The 9,763-nt window shown below is 39.9% G+C and overlaps 1 pseudogene; it reads right to left on the bottom strand.

Annotated features, from left to right (window-relative positions):
• Nucleotides 1–495: 495 nt before the first annotated feature.
• LOC141662755 (small nucleolar RNA R71) lies at nucleotides 496–612 on the bottom strand (annotated as a pseudogene).
• Nucleotides 613–9,763: the final 9,151 nt, after the last annotated feature.

Raw genomic sequence — 9,763 nt, forward strand, 5'->3', positions numbered from 1 at the left:
TTAATTTTTAGTTTATGTGCTTGTCATCAGTGGTTGTTAAAGTTCAGTGACTCGGATTCTTTTACTTTAACGGTTTACTTGTTTGTGTTTCAGGTACTCATTACAATGGGAGATCCAGTAGCACGAACGAGAGCTTTGATGGATTTTTCTCAACCCAAGATCAATGACATTCAATCTAGCAATGTCAGGCCAGCTATCACAGCCAATACCTTTGAGATCAAGCCTGGCATAATTCAATGGGTACAGACTTCAGTCCAGTTTGGGGGTTCTCCAACGGAAGATCCCAATACGCACATTAGGGATTTCATTGAGATCTGCGACACCTTCAAGTTCAACGGTGTTTCCGAAGATGCTGTGAAGCTGATACTGTTCCCATTCTCTCTGAGGGACAAGGCTAAGAGCTGGTTACACTCTCTACCAGCTGGTTTGATTACTACTTGGGAGGATCTTGCTCAGAAATTCCTTACTAAGTTCTTCCCTATGGCGAAGACAGCTGCAATCAGAAATGCTATTACTCAATTTGCGCAGCAAACGGGAGAATCGTTAAGTGAAGCTTGGGAGTGCTACAAGGAGATGCTTGGAGATGGTTAGGAAGTGCCCTCATCATGGAATTCCTGATTGGATGATCATCACTTGTTTTTACAATGGGTTGGGAGCACAGTCCAAACCCATGCTCGATGCAGCATCAGGCGGAGCATTATGGGCAAAGAGCTATGAGGAAGCTTATGATCTAATTGAACTGATGGCTGCTAATGAATATCAGTATCCAACCCAGAGATATCCACAGGGCAAGGTAGCAGGAGTTCTTGAAGTGGATACAGCTACGGCTATCACTGCTCAACTAAAGGCGTTGTCTACGAAGATCGATTCTCTGGCTAACTATGGTGTTAAGCAGATAATTAGTGTTTGTGAGTTGTATGCAGGTCCGCATGTGACAGAACAATGCGCTATATCTAGTGACTCAGCTCAGTTTGTGAGCAAATTTCAGAGATCGCAGCAACCAGTTCCAGACACTTATCATCCTGATAACTTGAATCATCCTAACTTCAGCTGGAGCAACAATCAGAATGCGATGCAACAGCCATTCCAGCAGTTTGCAAATAAGCTATTTAACCCTCCTGGTTTTCAGCAACAATTTACACCAAGACAACAACTCCAACTTCAACAACAAACTAATGATGCAGGTCTATCTTCGAATGAAAAATCTGAATTGGAGGAGTTGAGGCTTATGTACAAAAACCAGGCTCTTATATGCCAAAGCCAGGCTATTTTTATCCAGAATCTGGAGAACCAAATAGGGCAAATTGCTAATGCCTTATTGAATCGACCACCAGGAACGCTTCCTAATGATACAGAAACAAATCCAGGCAAGAGGGAAGTTGAAAAACAGGTGAACGCCATCACCTTAAGGTCTGGAAAGGTCGCAAGCCCCCAAGTTCAGCAAGACGAAGAGCCTGAAAAGTCTCAAGTTCCAGAATCTGAAGTTTTGGCTGAAGAAGATGTGCAAAAGGAAGTAGAGGTGGAACCAAGGAAGACTACTGTGGAACACACTCCTCCTGAGGGTAATACAGGGGAGAAACAGATTTATCCTCCACCTCCTTTTCCTAAAAGGCTGCAGAAGAAAAAGCTGGATAAGCAGTTTGAGAAGTTTCTGGAGGTGTTCAAGAAACTTCATATCAACATACCTTTCGCTGAAGCTCTTGAACAGATGCCTAGCTATGCGAGGTTTATGAAAGGTATTCTCTCTCGAAAAGTGAATCTCGATGACTTAGAGACTGTTGCTCTCACGGAGGAATACAGTACTGTGCTGCAACAAAAGTTGCCTCCGAAGCTTAAAGATCCTGGAAGCTTCACTATTCCTTGCACCATCGGAAACTTGTCGTTCGACAAGTGTTTATGTGATTTAGGAGCTAGCATCAATCTGATGCCCTTATCTATCTTCAAGAAGCTTGGTCGGCCTGATCCGAAACCAACATACATGTCATTGCAGCTAGCTGACCGTTCTATCGCTTATCCACGAGGTATAGTGGAGGATGTCTTGGTCAAGGTGGATAAACTCATCTTTTCTGCTGACTTTGTAATTCTTGATTTTGAGGAAGATAAGAAGATTCCCATTATCTTGGGAAGACCATTCTTAGCTACAGGCCGAACTATGATCGATGTGCAAAAAGGAGAGCTTTCGATGAAGGTTTACGATCAAAAGGTCACTTTTAATGTGTTCAAGGAAATAAAGTTACCCACAGCTAAAGAGGAGTGCTTTAAACTAGAGCAACTGCATGTTTTGAATGCACCTCCATGGAAGAAGAAGTTGGATATGCCATTCGATTCTCTTGGGTTAGCAGAGCTGAAAATTTCTCAGGAGCGTTTTGAACCATTTACTCAAGAAGCTCCCATACTTGAGCTCAACCGACACCCAAATCACTTGAGTTATTCATTCTTAGGTGCACCCCCTGACAAGGGGTTCGGATATATCTTTGATGATGTAGAGGGTAGCCGAACGGATCCTCCAGTGCCTATAGAGGGTTCTTCTCATGTGCAACAGGTAGTTGATAGGAATGGTGTTGGTGATGAGCAGTACAGGCAAGTAACTAGGCGTATGGAGGCCATGCACGACATTTACCATCATTTTGCTGTAGATTTGACACATGATTTCGGTACTGTTGTTCGAGACACTGGTGGTGAGGTTGATTGGCCACCTGATCCTCCACCCGAAGAGGGTGATCTTTCCGACGACTAGGTATGCCTGAAATCCTTATTATTACCTTCAATGAGGACATTGAAAATTTTAAGTTTGGGGGTGATAATGTAAGGATTAGTAGTGTGTGTCCATATAGATTCATATAGATTTATGTTGCATGTTTAGTTGTAGTTCATTCATATTTTTGCATGATTGTTCATTTAGGACATATTTGTTTGTTTTTATGTAATTTCATATAGTTGCATTTGCATGCATATTTAGCATGATCCCTTAAGATGAACTATGATATTTGATAAGTTGATGTTGATTTGAGTGTGGTGATGAGGAATAGAGGGATGTTTAAGTCTTAATGAATTGATTTGCATCCCAGAAATAAATATTTTCACAAAGTCTTATAGGGTTGCTTTTGATCTAGATCATGATCATACTTGTTTGTTGTTGAGATTTAATCACTTGGTTATATTTAGAATTTGTGATATTCTCGTAATGACGTAAAAACACTGATTTTTTTTTATCTGGAGAAAAACTTGGATTTCATTGCTAGTTGTTGTAAGGCTAGGCGTCAAATGGCTAGTAGCCGGCTCATATTTTTATGAGTAGTCTAGGGTTGAATGAGATGGAGCGAAACACACTCATTCAGAAATTGTTGAAAAAAAAGAAAGAAAAAAGTATGTGTTTATGCACAATTGATCAAGAGTGAGCTCTTTAATACTCGAGTTATTAAGTTCTAGGGGACTTTGTGCCTAGTGACCTAAGGCTTTTATAGTCCGGGATCCGCTAACCTAACGCTCGCTACATGGGTATTATTGTATAAGTCTTTTGGGACCTCATTCATTGCACGATCAAATAAGCATCTTTGCTATGTGTTCAATAATAGTGTGAATCCTTGTATAACTCTAGTAGAAAGGAGGTGTTGTGAGTCATAATGAGTTTATTGTCTATTCTGTTTATAAACTTTTGATTGTTTCGATGATAGATAAGTTATGGTTATTGATCTAGTATCGAGAGTATATCTGTTAAGCATCCACACACGCACGTTTCTGGTTTGTGAGTTGCTTTGTGGGATTTATTTGAACTCTGTTTCAAGTTATTGCATTCTTAGAGGCATTGGTTCATTCATTTGGTTATGGTTATTCTGAGGGGATCGATTGCATTATCATTTAGTTGCATTCACATAGTTGCATTCATGCATTAGGTTTGTTTTGTAGTTTTGAGTCTGTTTATGCTTGAGGACAAGCATCGATTCAAGTTTGGGGGTGTGATAAGTGGATTTTATATCCACTTGGAATGCTTTATTACAAGCTTAAATTGGTGTTTTGGACTCAAGTTGTTGGTATTTTGATGTGTTTTTGTGTTATTGCATTTCAGGTACCAGTTAAATGAAGAAAAGAGCTTTTAAAGGAAATATGATGAAAAGTGATCAGAATTGGAAGCCAAGGCCATTGTCAAGTTGTATAGTATCTCAATAGCTTCGCGTGGGCAGTTGAATCGCGTAATTCTGACGAGTAGAACTCAAGTTATGGTCAAAATAAGATTCATCAGAATATTTTTTCCAGTCAGTAGCTGAGCGCCCGCTCAGCAGAGCTGAGCGCCGGCTCAGAGAGCTGAGCGCCCGCTCAGGAGAGCTGAGTGGCCGCTCAGGGCACGGCTGGTCGCTGATTTCGCTGAAAAAGCATTTTTTGAGTAAAATTTGACGATTTTAAGGGTCCAGGTCCACTAGGGGCGTATATACTTAAAAAAGGGTTTTCATCATCCGGGAAGATTGAGATACCAAGGAGAAGACCTAGAAGCACAGAACAACTCCAAAAAAGAAGATCTTGTTTTTAACTTGTGATTCTTTGAATTAGTTGTAACTTTGGATGCTCGTTTTCGTTCTTGTTGAACCTAGATCTCGTTTATTCGTACTTTGATTATTATTTAGTTTATTAAGACCTTGTTTTATACCATGCTTTCATTGGAACCCATGGTGACGATGAGTTCGATTATGGGCTAATCGTTGTCATGGGATTCTAGCGGATTTACTTATGGATTTCAATAGTTAATTGTTTCGATATCTTGGTGTGTGGTGATTGATTGATATCCTAGTATTGGTTGTGCTTATTCGTCTTATGTGCGTAGCTAACATATAAGATAGCGTGTTAATCTCTATTGAAGCGACAGTGAATATAGAGGTTTAGAACTTGCCATACTAGCATAGGTTCATGTATTTGTTATGCATGATTCGTAGGTAACTCTAACCATTTTACTTGCCCTATGTAATCAAGATAGATAACTTGTGCTTAAACCGTTATGTTGTCAAATTCTATAGACATATAGGGTCTCAATATAATTGGTGCCTATTCAGCTTCTATCTCTTTTGTAAATGTCTGGTAGAATGGTACTCGTGCAACGAAAGTTGGCGTTTATCAGTTTCGTGTTATCTGATTAGTGTCATCACCATCACATGCCAAGGTTAAGAACAATAAGGCTATTGAATGGAGTAGTAATGAAGTTAGAATCCCATGTTTATCATATATATTAATTTAACCTCAATTCTCTTAGTTAATGTTATTTAGTATAATCTCTTAGTTTAATAAAAACCCAATTTGTTATTTGTCTTAGCATTGAGCGATAACCATACATTGTTGCATAGGTGCATAAATTGAACTTAACCTAAACCAGTCTCTGTGGGAACGAATCTGATTTATATCTTATACTACTTGCGAACGCGTATACTTGCGTGAATATTAGCGCGTGTTTTCGCCCTAACACAAGTGCTTTGAAGCACTGAATCCTAAACCCTGATTCCAGTTATTGATCTTGAGCTGTAAACCTGATTCTTTCTAAACCATTGATTGTTGTATACCCAAATACGAACCTCAAATGTACGATACTACTCCACAAATACATACAAACTAATTATCAAACACTGAACCAGATTGCTTACACACTCAAACCATTGTATCTTATACTTTGAAAGACCAAATCCTTGAAACCCTGAAACACTGATTCTTTTGTTATCCAATTCTTTCACTACCTAACAGCCAAGCTTTGGAAATGCCATATTGATCTTTATGCAGATTTAAACCATTTTCATTATTGAACATCCAATCATTATTGAACATCCAATGTTATTAATGATCCTGTTTATTGTTTATTACTGCTTATTCTGTTATTATGGTAGAATTGGATTGTTTTTATAAATTGTGGACCAGATTCGTGGTCAGACCATATAATGGTCAAGTTAGGCCAATGTGTGCCTTGGATCCAGTAGTTAGAGCAGTGTTGTATGCTTTGCTCGGGGTTAGTGCGTGACTGATCAGCAGCCTAACCTTGGTTTTTTTAAAATGAAAATGTAATATCCAATTCTAAATCATAATCCATTGTTCACTTGTTATCGTAACCATATTTACCTGATGATCATTATTCTCAGTTTTGTCATTGTGACTTGCTGAGCTAGTTAGCTCATTTGTGCGGTGTTGTTTATGTTCTTTTCCAGTTAAGAAGGAACCGGTTGGTACCGAGGATCCCCAGTCCAGCACGAGAGCTAGGGGTTCAGGTTGATCGAGTTGAGCTAGTAGGCTTTTTTTGGAATAATTTAAGTTTGTAAAAGTTTGTAATAATATTTAATACTCAGTTCTGAGTTTGAATAGTTGGGATTTGAATGGTTTGTAATATAAGTAAGTGTGGTTGGCTTGTGTGCATACTTTAACCTGTTGCGGTCCGTGGTAATCGGTAAGTAGGGTCACTACATATCATTATTATTACCTTTATCATTGTTATAAGCAGGTTATTAATAAGGTGTGTGTGTGTGGACCCCAAACTTCTGACGCGGGTTTGGAGGGCACCACAGGTTTGGTATCAGAGCTATAGGTTATAAGTCACTGACACAAGCCTAGGATTGACGGGAATGGGTAGAGGGTTAGGATTAGAAGTAAGGAATAGAAAGACAGAACGTTGAGAGGTTGAGTGCTTCGGTATAACAGGTATTAGTATGATTTGCGTCGTGGTTCGAGATTCTTATATTGCGATTTGATTTTAGATAGCAGCGATGACCAACTCTTTCATCCCCGTATCAGTTGATCACTCAGAGCCTTCAGTTGGAGTACCGTCTTCGGATCCACGTCTTGTTGTTCCACCAGTGTTGGCTATACTACCTCCACCTGTGTTGCAGCCCGTACCATTGCAGGCTATTCAACCTCCAGGCATGAGGCCACCTATCAGAGGACCCCCACCTGCTGATTCAGGATTTACTAGTCACTCAGTTATAGGAGTACCTTTCCAGTTCTCTTCCTATCCTGTCCCATATCATCAGTTTGAGGCTTGCCTTATGGAGCAGCGATTCTTACAGGGTCAGATTCAGGAGTTAGTACATATTATGCGTACCAGAGAGGTTGGGAGTGGTGAGAGGTGACTCAGAGAGAGGCTCCAGGCATTTCGTAGAGCAGCTGTAGTGAGGATTGCTGAGGCTACACATGAGGACATCACCCCTGATTTCCTAGTGGAGTGGGCTAAGTGGGTTCTAGAGGAGCTTGAGGAAATTGGAGGTCCAGAATTGCCATGAGTTAGAGATCTAGAGATGCTGAGCAGTGTTGTTATATTTGTGTAGTATGTACAGTAGTGTGTAGTGTGTATCAGTAGACTTTTGGGTTGTATTTACAGACTAGCTATGATGACTAGTGAGTAGGTTGTTGTACCCTTTTTGCTTTTACTTCCGAAGCGTCTTTACGCTTGTACTACCCAAAACTTTTGATCTATATATATCAGTACCTTTTCCTTTCTAGTATTGTCATTCATTTTACTGCACCTGTTTTACTTTACCTTATTTATTGCACCAGTTATACCCCTGTGATACCATGTACCCTGTTTTTCATAACTGTTTATATTCTGTAAAGAAGCATGCAATTTACTTAGTTACAACTGTTTTCAAAAAGAGATATTTCTGTTTTACAAAACTTTTCTTTTATGCAAAGAATTTGATTTAAAAAGCTAAATAAGTTGTTTGATTCTTTACAGAAAATGCCTCCCAGAAGAAATACCCGCACCAACACCCAGAATGAAGAAACCAACAACAACAATAATAACAACCAAGATGATACAAACCAGAATACAAACCTAGGACCTATAGACCCAGCAATAGCCCAGATTCTTCAAATCTTGGCCCAACAAACAGTTCATATGGCACAACAACAACAAAGATAGACCAATCCCCAGGTAACTTTCAAAACTTTTCAGGCAGTAAACCCACCAGAATTCAAGGGTTCCTTAGAACCGATTGAAGCAAATGTTTGGTTAAAGGAGATAGAGAAGGCATTTGCCTTAGTAAAAGTAAAGGACGAACAGAAGGTTGAGTTTGCAAGTTACTATTTGAAGAATGAGGCCACCTATTGGTGGGAGATGGTGAAGACATTGGAAGGAACATATGTTACTATTTGGGAGAGGTTTAAGGAGTTGTTTTTAGAAAAGTATTTTCCTCAGTTTGTCCAAGACCAGATGGAGCTGAAGTTTTTAGAACTAAAGCAAGGAAACATGTCGGTGACAGATTATGAGAGCAAGTTTGAGGAATTGTCAAGGTATGTGCCGTCGTATGTGGATACTAACAGGAAGAAGGCTAAAAGATTCCAGTAAGGTTTGAAACCATGGATCAGAGGGAAGGTAGCCATTTTTGAATTGGATACCTATGCAGGAGTTGTACAGAAGGCTATGATCGCAGAGACAGAGAGTGAGACGTCACAGAAAGAGAAAGAAAGTAAGAAAAGGAAATTTGATGGGAATGAAGGTCAGTCACAACCAGGAAAGTTTCTAAATTTTAAGAAGGGCAAGTTTCAGCCAGGGAGGAATTTTAATTTCAAGAGACAAAGTGCAGGCGACGGAAGCCAGGGCAACCATCCAGTTAATGCGAATCAGCCAAATCATTTGAGATTAACTTTTCCAGATTGTCAAGTATTTGGGAAGAATCATGGGGGAGTTTGTAATAAGTTGAATGTAGTTTGTTTCAAGTGCAATCAGAAAGGGCACTATTCAAGGGAGTGCCGAAATCAGCCGGCAAGAGAGCCAGCAAATAAGGATCAGCCTATCCGGAATCCAGCAGTGAAGGTTCCAGCCATTGGATTTACGTGCTTTAAATATGGAAAACCAGGACATATAGCCAGGGATTGCAAGACACCAGCCCCAGTCAGTAACGCATTGAGGATTATGGGGTCTACCCCAGCAGTGAATGAGACTCCAAGGGCTAGAGTTTCTGACATGTCTGTGAAGGATGCTATCCAGGATACGGATGTCGTGGCAGGTACGCTTAATGTGAATTCTTTATGTGCCAAAGTGTTAATAGATTTGGGAGCAACTCGATCGTTTGTTTCACAAGATTTTGTTAGTAAGTTAAATTGTCCAGTTAAGTATTTAAATGAAATAATGACTGTGGAATTAGCAAATCAAGAACGAGTATCTGTTAATCAAGTTTGTGGGAATTGTGAGATTGAGATTTCTGGTAGTAAGTTTTGTGTAGATTTGATACCATTTAAGTTAGGAGAATTTGACGTTATCTTAGGAATGGATTGGTTATCTAAGCACGATGCCCAGATAGATTGTCGAAATAAGAAGGTAATGGTGAAGACGCCAGACGAAAGAATAGTAACGTTCAAGGGCCAGAAACAAGTAAAGAAGTTCTTAACAATGATTCAAGCCAAGAAGTTACTACGACAAGGATGCGAGCATTTCGTGGCATATGTGATTGATAGGAGTCAGGAGCCAGCGAAACTTGAAGATATTCCAGTAGTGAATGAATTTCCAGACGTGTTTCCCGACGAGTTACCAGGACTTCCTCCAGATAGAGAAATTGATTTTGCAATCGACTTAGCACCTGGAACAGAACTGGTATCCAAGGCCCTGTATAGAATGGCGCCCGTTGAGATGAAAGAGCTAGCGAAGCAATTGCAAGAGCTGTTAGAGAAAGGAGTAATCAGACCCAGTGTGTCCCCGTGGGGTGCACTGGTATTATTTGTCAAGAAGAAAGATGGAAGCATGAGATTATGCATCGACTATAGGGAGCTCAACAAGCTTACAATCAAGAACAAGTATCCATTACCC

This window comes from Apium graveolens, chromosome 5, assembly GCF_009905375.1.
Source record: "Apium graveolens cultivar Ventura chromosome 5, ASM990537v1, whole genome shotgun sequence".
NCBI classification, from domain to species: domain Eukaryota; kingdom Viridiplantae; phylum Streptophyta; class Magnoliopsida; order Apiales; family Apiaceae; genus Apium; species Apium graveolens.